Raw genomic sequence first — 18,688 nt, 5'->3', positions numbered from 1 at the left:
AAAGAATTCTTTACCCAGAAAGGCTGTCATTCAAAATAGAAGGAGAGATAAAAAGTTTCCCAGACAAACAAAAATTAAAGGAGTTTGTGACCACTAAACCAGCCCTGCAAGAAATTTTAAGGGGGATTCTCTGAGGGAAAAAAAGATTAAATAAATAAATAAATAAATAATAAAAGAAAAGAAAATAAAAGAAAGACCAAAAGCAACAAAGACTAGAAAGGACCAGAGAACACCACCAGAAACTCCAACTCTACAAGCAACATAATGGCAATAAATTCATATCTTTCAGTATTCACTCTAAACATCAATAGACTCAATGCTTCAATAAAAAGACATAGGATAACAGAGTGGATAAGAAAACAAGAGTCATCTATATGCTGTTTACAAGAGACTCACTTTAGACCTAAAGACACCTTCAGATTGAAAGTAAGGGGATGGAGAACCATCTATCATGCTAATGGTCAACAAAAGAAAGCCAGAGTAGCCATACTTATATCAGACAAACTAGACTTCAAAATAAAGACTGTATCAAGAGATGAAGAAGGGCATTATAACATAATTAAGGGGTCTATCCACCAAGAAGACCTAACAATTGTAAACATTTATGTGTCAAATGTGAAAGCACCCAAATATATAAATCCATTAATCACAAACATAAAGAAACTCATCGATAGTAATACCATAATAGTAGGAGACTTCAACACCCCACTCACAACAATGGACAGATCATCCAATCAAAAAAACAAGGAAACAATGGCTTTGAATGACACACTGGACCAGAGGGACTTAACAGATATATTCAAAACATTTCATCCTAAAGCAGCAGAATATACATTCTTCTCCAGTGCACATGGAATGTTCTCCAGGACAGACCACATACTGGAACACAAATCAGCCCTCAGCAAGTACAAAAAGATCGAGATCATACCGTGCACATTTTCAGACCACAATGCTATGAAACTCAAAAACAGTCACATGAAAAAATTTGGAAAGGTAACAAATACTTGGAGACTGAAGAACATCCTACTAAAGAATGAATGTGATAAACAGGAAATTAAAAAGGAAATTGAGAAGTATATGGAAGCCAATGAAAATGATAACACCACAACCCAAAACCTCTGGGACGCAGCAAAGGTGGTCATAAGAGGAAAGTATATAGCAATCCAGGCCTTCCTAAAGAAGGAAGAAAGGTCTCAGATACACAACCTAACTTTTGGCCTTAAAGATCTGGAAAAAGAACAGCAAATAAAACCCAAAACCAGCAGAAGACAGGAAATAATAAAGCTTAGAGCAGGAATTAATGCTATCGAAACCAAAAAAAACCAGTAGAACAGATTAATGAAACCAGAAGCTAGTTCTTTGAAAGAATTAACAGGGGCGCCTGGGTGGCTCAGTCGGTTGAGCGTCCAACTTCGGCTCAGGTCACGATCTCACGGTTCGTGGGTTCGAGCCCCGCGTCGGGCTCTGTGCTGACAGCTCAGAGCCTGGAGCTTGTTTCAGATTCTGTGCTCCCTCTCTCTCTGACCCTCCCCCACTCATGCTCTGTCTCTCTCTGTCTCAAAAATAAATAAACATTAAAAAAAATTTAAAAAAAAAAGAATTAACAAAATTGATAAACCACTAGCCAGTTCAATCACAAAGGAAAGGACCCGAATAAATAAAAATCAAGAATGAAAGAGGAGAGATCACAACCAACACAGCAGAAATAAAAACAATAATAAGGGAATATTATGAGCAATTATATGCCAATAAAATGAGCAATCTGGAGGAAACGAACAAATTCCTAGAAACATATACACTACCAAAAATTGAAACAGGAAGAAACTGTTGAACAGACCCATAACCATTAAGGAAATCAAATTAGTAATCAAAAATCTACCAAAAACAAGAGTCCAGGTCCAGATGGCTTTCCAGGGGAATCCTAGCAAACATTTAAGGAAGAGTTAATACCTATTGTCTTGAAAGTGTTCCAAAAAATAGAAATGGAAGGAAAACTTCCAAACTCTTTCTATGAAGCCAGCATTACCTTGATTCCAAACCAGACAGAGACCCCACTAAAAAAAGAGAACTATAGACCAATTTCCCTGATGAACATGGATGCAAATCCTCAACAAGATATTAGTAACAGACTCCAACAATACATTAAAAAAATTATTCACCATGATCAAGTGGGATTTATACCTGGGGCAAAGGGCTGGTTCAATATCTGCAAAACAATTAACGTGAATCATCACATCAATAAAAGAAAGGACAAGAACCATATGATCCTCTCAATAGATGCAGAGAAAGCATTTGACAAAATATAGCATCTTTCTTGATAAAAATCCTCAAGAAAGTAGGGATAGAAGTAGCATACCTCGACATCATAAAGCCATATATGAGCGACCCAACGTTAATATCATCCTCAATGGGGAAAAATTGACAGCTTTCCCCCTAAGGTCAGGAAGAAGACAGGGATGTCCACTCTCACCACTGTTATCCAACATAGTATTGGAAGTCTCAGCCTCTGCAATCAGACAACATAAAGAAATAAAAGGCATCCAAATCAGCAAGGAGGAGGTCAAACTTTCACTCTTCACAGATGACATGATACTCTATATGGAAAACCCAAAAGATTCCACCAAAAAACTGCTAGAACTGATTCATGAATCCAGCAAAGTTGCAGGATAGAAAATCAATGCACAGAAATCAGTTGCATTCCTATACTACAAGGAAGCAACAGAAAGAGAAACCAAGGAATCAATCCCATTTACAATTGCACCAAAAACCATAAGATACCTGTGAATAAACCTAACCAAAGAGGTGAAAAATCTGTACACTGAAAACTATAGAAAGCTTATGAAAGAAATTGAAGAAGACACAAAAGAAATGGAAAAAGATTCCATGCACCTGGATAGGAAGAACAAATATTGTTAAAATGTCAATAATACCCAAAGCAATCTACATATTCAATGCAATCCCTATAAAAATAACACCAGCATTCTTCACAGAGCTAGAACAAATAATCCTAAAATTTGTATGGAACCAGAAAAGACCCCAAATAGCCAAAGCAATCTCGAAAAGGAAAATCAAAACAAGAAGCATCACAATCCCAGCCTTCAAGCTATATTACAAAGCTGTAATCATCAAGATAGTATGGTACTGACACAAGAACAGACACTCAGATCAATGGAACAGAATAGAGAACCCAGAAAGGTACTCACAAACACATGGTCAACTAATCTTTGACAAAGCAGGAGAGAATATCCAGTGGAATAAAGGCAGTTTCTTCAGCAAGTGGTGTTGGGAAAACTGGACAGCAACATGCAGAACAATGAACCTGGACCACTTTCTTACACCATATACAAAAATAAACTCAAAATGGATGAAAGACCTCAATGTAAGACAGGAAGTCATCAAAATCCTCAAGGAGAAAGCAGGCAAAAACATCTTTGATCTTGGCTGCAGCAACTTCTTACTCAACATGTCTCTGGAGGCAAGGGAAACAAAAGCAAAAATGAACTATTGGGACCTCATCAAAATAAAAGCCTTCTGCACAGCGAAGGAAACAATCAGCAAAACTAAAAGGCAACTGACAGAATGGGAGAAGATATTTGCAAATGACATATCAGATAAAGGGTTACTATCCAAAATCTATAAAGCACTTTTCAAACTCAACACCCAAAAAACAAATAATCCAGTGAAGAAATGGGAAAAAGACATGAATAGACACTTCTCCAAAGAAGACATCCAGATGGCCAACCGACACATGAAAAAATGCTCCACATCACTCATCATCAGGGAAATACAAATCAAAACCATAATGAGATACCACCTCACACCTGTCAGAATGGCTAACATTAATAAGTCAGGTAACAACAGATGCTGGTGAGGATGTGGAGAAAGAGGATCTCTTTTGCATTGTTGGTGGTAATGCAAGCTGGTGCAGCCACTCTGGAAAACAATATGGAGGTTCCTCAAAAACCTAAAAATAGAACTACCCTATGATCCAGCAATTGCACTACTAGTTATTTATCCACGGGATACAGGTGTGCTGTTTTGAAGGGACACATGCACCCCCATGTTTATAGCAGCACTATGAACAATAGCCAAAGTATGGAAAGGACCCAAATGTCCGTCGATGGATGAATGGATAAAGAGGATGTGGTATATATATACAATGGACTATTACTTGGCAATCCAAAAGAATGAAATGTTGCCATTTGCAACTACATGGATGGAACTAGAGGGTATTATGATAAGCGAAATTAGTCAGAGAAAGACACATATCATATGACTTCACTCATATGAGGACTTTAAGACACAGAACAGATGAACATAAGGGAAGGGAAACAAAAATAATATAAAAACAGGGAGGGGGGACAAAACATAAGAGACTCTGAAATTTGGAGAACAAACAGAGGGTTACTGGAGGGGTTGTGGGAGGGGGGATGGGCTAAATGGGTAAGGGACATTAAGAAATCTACTCCTGAAATCATTGTTGCACTATATGCTAACTAATTTGGATGTAAATTAAAAAAACAAAATAAAAAATAAAAATAAAACAGCAGTACCCCTCAAAAAAATATTGCTCAAAAATTATATCTGACTTTGATAGAAGTAAATGAATGATTAAGTTAGCAGACAGCATGATCACGTGTCTGGTTGAGTGAATAAAGTTTCTTTATTGCCTAAAAAAGAACAAAAAAAACCCATAAAACATTTTTCTAGATATATCTTGTCTGACAAGGGAAACAAAAGCAAAATTAAACTACTGGGACTTTCTACTCTAGAAATGGAAGCCATCATTCCAGCAAGGAAAAGCTGAAAAACAATGGTTTTTCCATCAGCGAACTTCGGGTCACAGGGCCAAGTGCTTCCCCGAAATCCAGAGAGGTGAATTCAGTGTCTCAGCTGATATCTGCTTACCTGAAACAGAAGCCACTAGGGCCGTACACTGGTAAGAACCCTCAAATAATAATTTTGATGAGCTGCTGAAGCCTGAGCATTGATGAGAATGAGAGTGAGGGACACATGGGGGACATGCTTTTATAGGTTTTACCTGCAGTAGCCCCACCAAGTTCTCACAGTGAAGATCTGAGACAAATTCCCTTTTGGCTATGACAGAAAGCGGGAAAGAAAAGAGGCACTGTAAAAGAGACCCAACTATTATCCATGATGAAGTTCTACTATTCAGGGTTAATGGGTCCTTACCAAACCCATATACTACCTGGGGGAAGGGACTTCCTCTTGCTTCCAGTTACTGTCAAGCTTTCCTATATTACATAATGACTAGGGAAGCTATATTTCTGTAGAAACACTCTGTGAGGTCATAGCCTAGAGATATAGATCCACTAAGAAAGCCGAGATGTGATCATCAGGTAATGGAAAGCTTCCTCTGGCCCATACATTAACAGTGCACCAACAGGACTTGATATAATATTAGAGAGCTACAACAGAAAGAACCATAAGACATAGAACCTCTCTGAGGAGCATACTTAGGGATAATCAAAGTCAAGAGAGGAGGGAAAAAAAAAGCAATTATACTAGAGGAATTTGAAGCCTTTAGCAACTACAGTTAGAACAGACATTAAATACAACCCAGTTCCTCATCAGATTAATGTAGGATATACATTATACTCATAATAAGGGCCTATCTGTCTCAACCCTTATTACTCAATATATCATATCTAGCTTTAAAGGCCTATTGCAATAAAGGCCTATCTACCTCAACCCTTATTACTCAATACATCATATCTAGCTTTCAACAAAAATTACAAGCCATGCCAAGAGGTAAGAATAAAACACAGATTGAAGAGTCAAATCAAGCATCAGAAAACAGACCCAGATAAGACACAGATTTTGCACAGGGAACTTAAAATAACTATGATTAATATGTTAAGAGCCCTAAGTAGTTTATTATACAATAATAGATGGTTAATGCAAGCAAAGATATAGAAAATAAGAATCAAAAGAAAATGATTAAAATAAAAAACATAGCAATAGAAATAAACAATGCCTTAAAAGAGCTCATAAGTACATGGGACATGGCTAAGGAAACAATCAGTGAGCTTTAAGGTAGGTCAGTAGAGGGGCGCCTGGGTGGCTCAGTTGATTCAGCGTCTGACTTCGACTCAGGTCATGATCCCATGGTTTGTGAGTTTGAGCCCCGTGTTGGGCTCTGTGCTGACAGCTCAGAGCCTGGAGGCTGCTTCAGATTCTGTGTCCTCCTCTCTCTGCCCCTCTCCCACTCACACTCTGTCTCTTTCTCTCAAAAATAAATGAACATTAAAAAAAAAAATTAGGTAGGTCAGTAGAAACTACCCAAATTGAGATGCAATGAGAAAAAAGAAATGAAAACAAACAGAAAAGAATGTTGAATATATGCAAGACAACTTAAAAGATTTAATACACACAGAATCAGAGTACCAGAAGGAGAGCAAGAAAAGTATAGAAGACATTTTTGAAGTATAATGGCTGAGAACTTTCCAAAATTTATGCAGACACCAAATCAAAGATTCAGAAAGGTCAGAGAATACCAAAGCAGGATGAAGGAAGGGAAGAAGGGAGGAAGGGAGGAAAGGAGGGAGGGAGGGAGGGAGGGAGGGAGGGAGGGAGGGAGGAAGGAAGGAAGGAAGGAAGGAAAGAGGGAGGGAGGAAGGAAGGAAGGGAGGGAGGGAGGGAGGGAGGAAGGAAGGAAGGAAGGAAGGAAGGAAGGAAGGAAGGAAGGAAGGAAGGAAAGAGGGAGGGAGACAGAAATACATCTAGGCATATCATAATCAAACTGCAGAAAATCAAAGACAAAAAAGAACACCTTGAAAGAAGCAAAACAAACAAACAAACTCCTTAATTTAGAGGAGCAAGGATAAAAACACAGCAAACCTCTTATCAGAAGCCATGTAAGTGAGAAGAAATTGGAACATGCTGTTCCTTCTAACAGGAACACCTACACTTCATCCATATCAGCTGTGTTTATTCTTTCTTTTTCAGGTTTTTGCTCTAATATCAGAACATCCATGACAAGCTCTGAAGCTGGGACATGGCTTCAGAGATGTCTCAGATTGAGACTGGGTCTGAGCTTTTTTACTCTCAAAGTGGCCATTCATTGGATGTAGCTTACCCCAAGAATAGGCATAGACTTGGGTAAGGCATAGCCTCCAAGAGGGGCTGATCTGAGAACTGTCAACAGCCTAATTCACAGCTGGAGAAATAAATACCTCAGTGACAAAGTTGGAGGATGTGGCCAATGTACCACACAGTATATACAAAAGTCTCTGTTGCTCTTCTTAATCAAATGTGTCACTAGGATTTATGATCCTAACAGCTCGTGGTTGATTCTCTAATCCCTTGGTGCAATGAGTATTTAAAATACTGAGCAACTAGAAAGGAAATTACACAGAACAAAAAATCAACACTGTAAAAGGTCTTTGTTGAATAATAAACAATAAAGTCATTTGGGAACATTTTTATAATATAATGCTCCCAATAAGTCAGAACACACAAAATTTTAGTGAGAATTATAAGTATTTGGAAATGAAAAGTAATACTAAAAACTGAAAAGTGATATGCAAATAGCAATTTATTCATTGCTTAAGGTAGAGGGTGAATTATTATCATCTATTATATTAAAGTAATTTGTCATTAGAAAGAAATTAGTAAGGAAATTGCTATTAAACAATCTCTTCAGTTACACAAACTAAATTTATGTGGTGTGATAAATTCGTGTAGGCAAGAGTCTTAAAGCAGAACTCTGTGGGAATTGAACCATTGTGTTATATATCAAAATGACTGAATTGTTACAGTGAAAAAGCATGTGAAGCTGGTTTATTATTACCATCATGCTACTAATTCATGGAACACCAAATTATACTTGTAAGCTATTTGATTTAGTGACATTAAGCAAATGACTTATTCTCTCCTCTTTGCTTCCATTCCTTCATCTACACTACTGACTGAGATAATGATAATACCAGTGTCTCTTTTTCCTATTGGACATACAAAATGAGAACCTAAATGTAAAGACTTGGAAAACCGAATAGCAATCAAGAAATGTAAAATGATTTTAAGAATAATACTTTAGATACTTCATAGTGTTGACAGTGGGATAAATCTATTAAGTGTGATATAATGCTAGAATGAAATTTTTAAAAGGCTGTATTTCTTACAGCAGTGTTAGGTTCACAGCAATTTAAGAGGAAACACAGATAGTTTCCTTATACCCTTTGGTTCACACATGCACAGCCTCCCCCATTAGCAATATCCTCACCAGAGTGGTACATTTGTTACAAGTGATGAACCTACATTGATATATAACAACCACCTAAAGAAACTAACTTTTTATTTGAAAGAAACATTTGAGTCAATTGTGAAGCTGGAAGAATTATTTAATCTTTCTGAATTGTAATTTTTTCCATATGTAAAATGGAGTGTATATCTATCTCACAAAACTATGATAAAAAGATACCAGTGAGAAGCATGTCTTATTCAAAAATACTACTGTGTGGTATCAAAATCATTACCATCGTTACCATCATTTCCATCACATCTACCACAGTTATCATTATCACCACCATCAGCCTACTGATGTCATATCATAATCACTGTGCTCCTTCAAATGTGTAAGGAACAGAGAGAGTGCCAATTTTTATGTTATGCAACCAAATTGTAAGTTTCTTTTTGTCTAATTAGAGGCACGGATGTCATGGCAGATGGTTTAAGTTAACAAACAACCATCAAATAAATGTTTTTGAGTGACCACAAATTAGGCACACAGCAAAAAAGTTTATAAATAAGTCAAAATGAGGCTGCCTTGAATTTTTAAATGCAGGGGAAAAAATCTGACAAATGGTAATTCTGTTCTGATTTTCAGATAATTACTAATATCATATTTAGAGTAATTAGAAATTTCAGTACAAGTCCACACAAATCTTGCTAAATTAATATTTGTCATGTTAAATCTTACTATTAAGATGACAAGTCAGTGGAGCTATTTGTAACACCTAAGCCATCCAGGAGAAACATCTAGTTTTGCTATCTCTAAAAGAGAAGTTTGCTTTTTTTTTTCTTTATCTCAAAGACATTTCAGTAAGATTTCTTAAGATTTTCTGAAAAGAATATTTGATATTCTCAATATTTGATATGTTAAGCAACTTTTTTTTACAAACAGGCATTTTGCTATCATCTGGGTCTTCATCTTCGTGAAGGTCATAAGCACATTGACCCCAGTATTTGAGAGGTGCAAAGCCCAAAAGATGATTAATTCCCCTAGCCTGTATCTAGTAGCTAATCTCCTAGATGGCCCCCGTTGGTTCATGCCCTTGCAAATGCAATACTGAATCATTGTTGTCTTTGTCTCTATGTAACCAATAAATACGGTATAAATGAAGATGTATGATTTCTGAAGCTAAGCTATAAAATGCAAAGCACTGGTGTCTTGGGGTCTCTGCTGCTAAGCCATAAGGAAATGGAAGCAGTCCTGTGGAGGGACCCAGCTGGAGAAGAGCCAATATCCCTGGCCAACAGGTAGTACCAACTTGCCAGCCATCTGACTGGGGCACCTCAAAAGTGGGTCCTCTAGACTCATTCAAGCCTTCGAATGATGTAGCCCTAGCTAACATCTAACTGCAATTGCTTGAGAGGGCTCCAAGCAATAATAAATTCTCACTATGCCTTTTCTGCATTCTGACCCACTAAATCCACGATCACAATAACTGGTTGTGTCATATCACTTATCTGGGGGAAGGGTAATTTCTTGTATAGCATTAAATAACTGGGAGACCAGCCCATACCTTTTTCAATTCCAAAGGAAAATGTTACATCACTTTGATTGCTTTACTTGAGAGGTTAACAAGAATTGTAAGTGTGTGTGTATAAGTATGTTTTTGTGTATGGGTTTGAGAAATAGAACACACACACACACTGTTTATGAAAAGTATTGTGATGAATCTAAGGTGTCTCTCTTCTGAAAAGTAATTAAAAACAAAAGTAAAAAAAAACCCAAAACCTGTGAATAATTGGCAAATTTTAATGAGGCAAAAAAAAAAGACTACCTATCCACCCAAATCTGTTTCCCTTTCATAGAACATGATTTCAGTTAGAAAGTGGCTTTGGATTCACATGTCTAACAACACCGCTTTGCACTTTAGTGGCTTATTATGATCACTGATCCCTCCTCTGAATTACCATAAATGGGAGACATACCCACTAACCAGAGGTAACAAATTTGGACTTATGTGAGTGAAACAGCAAGTTCATTGTGTGAATTTCATTATGTATTTGGAGAGACTGTTTAGCAAACAGTATATAAAAACAAATATATTTAAATTTATAAAACTAAATTATTTTTTAAAAATGTATCTTCTGTGCCTTTTTATCACTTGATACTTTCAGGAAGCTTGAAGGTTCCTTAAGAAACCCATTCCATTAATAAAATCCTATACATGCCACTTACTGGCCATTCACTAAATGTATTTTTAGGTTAGAATGAGGACATTTTGATAATTAAAGCCTAAAGAAATTAGAATATAAAACAACTATGAAAAGTTATGGTTTTTTTTCAAAGTTTTATTCATTTTTGAGAGACAGAGACAGAGAGTTAGCGGGGGAGGGGCAGAATCCAAAGCAGGCGCCAGGCTCTGAGCTGTCAGTGCAGAGCCCAATGCAGGGCTCGTACCCACAAACCATGAGATAATGACCCGAGCCAAAGTCAGACGCTCAACCAACTGAGTCACCCAGGTACCCCCAAAGTTATCTTTTCTTAAGATTTATTTTGTATATTGATATAAAGGGTTTATATTGGAAATGGAGAGCAGTATACTCCACATGTTCATTTCCCCATGATTAAAAAGATAGATTTTTCCCTTAAAAATAACTTCTATATCAAAACATTACACATTTTGTGTACAATTTGTTTATGTACCAGTGCAAAATTTGCATCTCTGATTTATAAAGCACTATAAGATCCAACACACTTCAACCAATGAGAAACTGCCCCAATGACTCACAAAGAAAACTGAATAAAAATGGAACACAATACCATAGACTGAATTAAATATACTCAAACACTTAGGGTTTTGAAAAATCACTTTGGATCAGAAATTCAAAAACTAAAAATTGGAAGAAATATACGGAGAATAAGATTGAACTCAGGCAGGAAATCAAAGGAAAAACCCACAAAATTATCTCAATAATGAAGACTAAATTGTGAGTTGCCTTAGAAAGAAAAAACTCAAATATGAATTAAGACTTTAAAAAGACTTTAAAAAGGTAGGGAAATAACCAACATAACTATAATGAAATAAAAATAAAATTCAAAACAGTGGAGAAAATGGTTTGAAATTAAAGACAGGCAAAAAAAGGAATAATATTCATAACAGCTGTCCCAGGTAAAGAAAAACAAAAGAAGACTAATATCCAAAATTATAAGTGAATACACATTTACAAAAATAAAAAAAAAAAGCCTATATCTACATGTTGAAAGGATATGTCTCATATTTGGAAAAATAAATTGAAAAAATCAACATTAGGACATACACTAGTGAGATTGTTGGACTTCAAAGAAAAAGAAAAAATTCTAGGGTGCTTGGGGTGGCTCAGTAAGTTGAGTGACCATCTCTTGATTTCAGTTCAGGTCATGATCTCAGGGTCATGGGATCTAGCCCTGCATCAGGCTCTGTGTTGGGCATGGTGGAGCCTGCTTTAGATTCTCTCTCCTCCCTCTGCTCCCCGCCCCCCACCTCCTCTTGCATACTTTCTCTCTCTCTAAAAACAATAATTGGGGGTGCCTGGGTGGCTCAGTTGGTTGAACATCTGACTTTGGCTCAGGTCATGATCTCATGGTCTGTGAGTTCGAGCCCCACGAACTCTCTGGGCTCTGTGCTGACAGCTCAGAGGCTAGAGTCTGCTTTGGATTCTGTGTTTCCCTCTCTCTCTGCCCCTCTCCTGCTCATGCTCTGTCTCTCTCTCTCTCTCTGTCAAAAATAAGCATTAAAAAAATTTAAAAATAATACTTAAAAAAAAGATAAAGAAAAAATATGCCAAGGCATCCAAGCCAAAAACACCAAAAGCCAAAAAATCAAATAATTTACAGAGGCTAAAAGCAACAATAAAGCAGCATTTACAAAACTACTCAATGAAAGAAAATGTGAACCAAGCCAAGACATTACTTCTAGGCAAGCTATCCCTTAAATACCAAGGCTATAGAAAACATTATTAAGCATACAAGGTCTTGAGGTATTCTGTATTTATGTGCCTTTCTTGAGGAATCTATTACACCATGAACTTCCTCCAATCAATCATTGACTCAAAAAACTTCAATAAATGAACTAATGATGAAAATTTAATATATAAGAATGGAGGCAAACCATAAGAGACTCTTAAATACAGAGAATAAACTGAGGGTTGCTGGAGGGAAAGTAGGGGGTGATGGGCTAAATGGATGATAGGCATTAAGGAAGGCACTTGTTGGAATGAGCACTGGGTGTTATATGTAAGTGATGAATCACTGGGTTCTACTCTGGAAACCAATACTACACGTATGTTAACCAACTTGAATTTAAATAAATAAATTCTGAAAATTAAAAAGAAAATTAAAAAAAAAAATAAAAGAAAAAAATGGAAAATCAAGAATTAAACAAGATAAACAAGATATGGACAAATGTGGAAGACTGATGTGTAAATTATGTATATAGACCCAGGAAAAATAATACAAATGAAATGACAAGAGAGGCTGGGGGGAAAGAAGAGAGTCTATAACTTCATTGTCATAGAGCCAAGAGGCGGAGGTTACAAAACACTGTTAAACACTGACAAATAAATAACTATTAAATAAGAAATCAGGGGACTAAAAGGAGTATTAAAAGTGTAAGTTCAAAGCATCCACTGGAACATTCTCAAATAACAAAGTGAAAAATTGAATAAAGCACAAAGAATACACATTATGCAGAGAAAAACTGTCAAATATAGCAGAATATGTAGAATTAGAAAATAATATGACAGTTGAGACCAAACGTATCAGCCATATTAACACATGAATGAGCTTAACTCATCTATTTAAAGAATATAATTTTTAACTTAGCTTACAAAGCGGAACCCAAATCTTTGCTCTGAAAAAGAGATGTGCTAAAACAAGTAAGTCCTAAAGACTACTCATAAAGGGATGAGCAAAGTCTTAATAGTCAAATGAAAACAAGAAGAAATTCAGGGTAGTGATCCTGATAGCATATAAATTATAACTTAGCAAAAAACACTAAATAGTACAAATAAATACACTCTTAAGCTAAAAGGCATAATTCAAATTAAATATAACAATTTAAATATCTACTTATAAAATAACACATCAAACAACTCCACCTAAAAAAACTACACATGTGAATCTAATGCATAAATAGTGTCTGAATCGGTAGGGATAGAACACCACATAGAAAAGTGGACTCCAGATACATTAAAGGCCTAATTATCTTAAATATAATAACTTTTGGGGGCGCCTGGGTGGCTCAATTGGTTAAGTGGCTAACTTCGGCTTAGGTCATGATCTTGTGGTCCACGAGTTCAAGCCCCGCGTTGGGCTCTGTGCTGACAGCTAGGAGCCAGGAGCCTGCTTCTGATTCTGTGTCTCCCTCTCTCTCTGCCTGTCCCCTGCTCGTTCTCTTCCTCCCTCCCTCCCTCTCTCTGTCTCTCTCAAAAATAGATAAACATTCTTAAAAAATCAGATAGAATAGCTTTCAACACGGGACTCCTAAATGAAACCCCAAAAGTATAAACCATAAGGCAAAAATACTAAAAATATAAAAGTTAAGAATTTCTTTTCAATGAAGAGTACAATGGGCAAAGTTTTTTTTCTTTAAATGACAGATCAAAAAAGATATTCACCACAGGTAAAACAAAGAGGAGTTAATATTTATGATGTAGAAGAAATTTCTAGAAATCAATAAGTACAGACAAGAACCCTAATAGAAAATAGGCAAATTATGTCAATCGGCAATTCATAAAAGTTGAACCCCAAAAGGTCATCCATATGAGTGGATATTTAAAATCATTAGTAATTAGAGAAATACAAATTAAAACAATAATGACCTATTAGTTTGCACCTATCAAATTGGAAAACAGTAGAATCAAATATTGAAAGGTTAAAATAATAAATGTGTATATACTCTATGATCTAGCTTTTCACTCCTGAATATATATACTTGAGAAACTGGTGTGATAACACCAGTCATAAGGGATAATTATGAGGGTTATTTGTGATAGTGAAAAGTTAGAGGCACTCTTGCTAACTATCACGAGTGAATGGAAAGAAGTAAATTTTAGTGGATGCACATTGTAGAATATTGGGTAGGTCTTAGAAGTAATGGACTACAGGAATAGATCTTCAAATATATTCCTGAGTTAACAAGTAAGAAAAAAATGAGTTCTATAGCACAATCATATTTACATCAATTAAAGTAGATACACATAGGAGTTCAATGCATATTTTACAATAATACATAGAAATGATACACATCAAATATATTAAAATGGTTCCCTATGAAAAGTAAAACTATTGGGCTGAGGATATGGGGATAAAAGGGAATACAAACATCCATGCACGTTTCTATGCAATCACACATGCATGCATATATATACATACAAACTCCTATGGAAGATACACGCATAAACTCACAAAACAAGAAAGAAAGCTACAGGGACTAATGATGATAGTGTGCTATCAAATGTAGAGTTGATAAACATAGCACTGTACATCTGAGTGTAAAAATTAACAGATATATCATCCAATTCCAAAGTAAAATAATACATACAAAAGAAAAGAACAATCTAAAATGTTTTACATTTACTTTACACTCAGATAAGATTTACTTTTGATCATTTCTTGAATGATCAAAATAAAATATTGGCATCTGCCTTTAATCTAGATAACTTGCCAAATCTTCCTGCAGTTTCTTGGCAGGCTAATAGTCATAGTAATGCAGATTTCTTTTCATTTTAAGAGAAAGATATTCTGGAATTCAAGGCATTGGAAGAATGTTTACACCATAGGCAAATCTTCACAATACTTATACTTAAATAGTCTATATCTCATAAATACATAAATAACCATTAATCTAATTTTTTTGCTAAATTTTATGTATGACCATAAAATTTATGGTCTGTATCATAATGTGTATAATTTTTGTGTGTGTGAATGAGTAGGTTTCTTTCAATGTCATATTCAGTCATTTATATTATTTTTTTTATCATGTAAGAACATCAACATCTACTTAAATGTAAAGAGATATATTTATATATATTCTGATATATAACATAGATATATCACATGATATGGTATCTGGTAAGATTCACTTCTTGTTAAAAAATAGTCCCAGACAAAATCCCCATTATCCCAGTCTTAGTTGGTTTTCTTACCCATTTTGTTTTTGCTATATCCTCAGCTCCTAAAATACTTAGGACATGGCAAGCATTCAAATAACATTTGTTGAATGAATGGTATAATATGAAGAAACATCCTAAATGGATTATACTTAACACAATTTTAAAAATTGACCCCTTTGGTGCTGTTGTCAAATAATACATACACTTTTAAGTTTTAAAGTTAAAATAATAGATGCATTTGATTAAAAACCAGTAGGTTTTATAATGAAAAGAAATGGCCCTCTGCCTTACTTCTTCCCTTCCCTAGGCCTAAATCCCAATGGCTATAATTTTGGGCAGTTCTGTTTTGAATTTTAATAGTGGTCACTTTCATATCTTCCAGTATTACACTTGCACTGGTATATATGGGTCAAATTTTTACCTTATCTATTGATTTTTCTCCTGAGACAAATTTGTAGATCACTTACAGAGTATTATACCTTCATTCTCTGAACACCACCTTTAACTAGGAAAATTCCACAATTACCACTTCCAGTGAGTTTTGCAATTTTGAAAACAACTCGTGAACCTAAATATTTTTTCCCATCAACTATGGACAGTGTCTCTGATTAGCTAATCATCCTTCCTTGTCTTCCAACCCATCACCTCTACACTTAACACTCTACACTTAATTCAACATGACTGCTAATACTGCATTTTGTGATTTAGCTTTAGGTAGAGTCTAAGAATAAAAACAATACATAGCATTTACATTTTTATGATGATAATGTTGTCACCACAGTGCCAAGCTACATGCAAACATTACAACCTTTTCTACAGTTCCAATGTCATACGATATCAAGTTGAAAAGTAGTCACGTGTTTTTAATCCTCCAACTGATGTCTTCAATACTTCCTCATGTTTAGAACCATTTTGCATATGCTAGCAGTTCCTTTCCTTTACTGAATACTTGTCCCCTGGAGGAGTTCCCTTTCTAGCTCAGGCCTAAAAGGATGCTCCTGGTTTTATTGCATACCTGTCTTGCTGGGGCAGACGCTAACTACTCTCCGTTCACTTCGTGTGTTTTTGGATCCTATGACTGTCTTCTTTCTTGATTTATTTCTTCTTTTCAAGAGTTTATTCTCAATTCAATCACTAAAGAAATGTTAATGGGAGGAATTTATTTTAGGTTCAGTTTAAATTTAGTTTTTCTGTGACTGAAATGCCATTTTCTCCCTCACATTTGATGGTAGTTTGTCTGGATATAAACCTCTAGTTGAATTTTTTTCTTCGCAGAACTCAGAAAGCTTATTACACTTCCTTTTGTTAACCTGACGTAGGTAATAGCAAGTCAGACACCAGTCTGATTCTTGATCCTTGTAAGACAACTGTTTACTTCTTTCTAGAAGTTTTTGGGCACTTTTTAGTTTTTTTTCTGGGGGAATTCGTCATTTCTATCTTACTCATAATTCTCTGATCCCTCTTTACTAGTGAAGTATAGGACCACTTAATGTTTCTGCCCTCCTACTGAGTTATTTTGCAAATTCACTTTTGATTATCAGTGATCTCTGTTTTAATTTGTTCTTTATATTACCACTGTGTTATTAAGAATGCAACAGATTCTTGAATATAAGGGTGTATTTTAGTGATTTCTGTTTCCTGAATTAAATCTTTCTTTGGTGCCCTAATTTATGTCTGTCTCTCCCATTTTTTTGCTTTCTGTAAATATCTGGAGATGTTGGTTATATATTTACATTTAAGAAATCTGCTTTTCCAAGTTTTAAGTGGCTGAGTGAGGCTTACCTTATGGTGAATGGATGGAAAGCCAACCAAAGCCAAAAGTGAGGTTTAAGCTCTGAGTGCCAATGATCATGCTAATTGTTACAGTTATAGCTTGAGATCACTTTAAGAATGTGTTTATTTGTCATGACTTCTACTAAGCTAGCTAAACAATCACTTTGAGAAATTCTTTACTTATTTTTACCTACTGTCTATTAAACTCTCAATAGAGATACATAAATTATGTATTCACATTGAGCATCAGAGTTAAGCATATTGTTCTGTGCACCATAAAACGCTACTCTTAGAAAAGTGCAGCAAAACAAAACATCAAAGCAAAGATTTAATTTCACATTGGTAGAGTGACAAATTGGGATATGTGTTATACATCAACATGTTATATAACAACAAATACAGTATTGCTAAACTGTCCTTCAGAAACAGGATCATTTTAAACTTACAAGAACACTGGGTAAAAATGCCTATTTTCCACACTCCAACATTGTGTGTATCAAACTTTTAATCTTTCAGTTATCTCAAGCATATGATATATGCTTCTCTTTTTTAAAGTTTATTTACTTATTTTGAGAGAAAGTGAGAGGGAGAGCACCAGCAGGGAAGGGGCAAAGAGAGAGAGAACCCCAAATAGGCTCCACACCATCAGCATAGAGCCTGATGAGGGGGCTCAAACTCACAGACTGTGAGATCATGACCTGAGCCAAGATCAAGAGTTGGGCACTTAATTGACTAAGCCACCCAAGTGTCCCAGCTATGCGTCTAAGTCAATTTTATTCATTCAACAAATGGTTGCTTCCTTTTCCATTTTTTGTCTCATTCTTATAATTTCTTGTTGATTTGTAAGAGCTTTTTTACACACTAGGAAAATTCTTATTGTGCTGGAAATATTTTTACTGTTTTATAATTTTTCTTCTGATTTATGGTATTTGTAACTATCAAGAAATTTTCATTGCTTTTAGCCAAAAATCAAACTAGTTCTTGGACATTCACTACTCTGAGATGGACCTTGAGGAAAATCTCCTTCTCAAGACTTCAGTGATATTTGTAGGACTCAGCATACCTTCTTGTCTCTGTCAAGATTTTGTTGTATTTCACAGGCATTTGCTATAGTTTAAATTTGGAGGTAACAGCAATTTAATTATTTCATTAAGTTGGAAATTTTTGGTTTGTTTCTTTTCTTTCTTTCAATCTTGCTTTCTTTTGGTGTAATGGAAGGAGGGTTAAAAAAAAATCTGAGAATAGTAGGAAATAATAACAAAAGCTTGCATATTTATTTTTCCACTGTCATCTCCTCTGGGGAAGAAAGGAATAAAAGTCCTTGTAGCATTTTGCTTGTATTCACATTAAACATGTTTGCTTGTTTGTTTTTTTAATCAAGGATAAAAATAAGATAATCCCAATGTACCTTCCACTCTAGGAACAATGTATATCTTTACATTCATTCAAGGCATCATCTAGGTTTCTCAGTGTAATTTTAAAATAGGCATCACCTGGTTCCAAGTCTTTGTATGCTTTCAACAAAGCTGATGTATCTTGGATTTGTATTCCTCTCCCTGTTTTTCCTCTG

The sequence above is a fragment of the Panthera pardus genome, unplaced genomic scaffold (genome assembly GCF_024362965.1).
Source record: "Panthera pardus isolate Hobbes unplaced genomic scaffold, ASM2436296v1 HiC_scaffold_15, whole genome shotgun sequence".
In the NCBI taxonomy this organism is placed as follows: domain Eukaryota; kingdom Metazoa; phylum Chordata; class Mammalia; order Carnivora; family Felidae; genus Panthera; species Panthera pardus.
Note: the sequence above shows the minus strand (reverse complement) of the source record.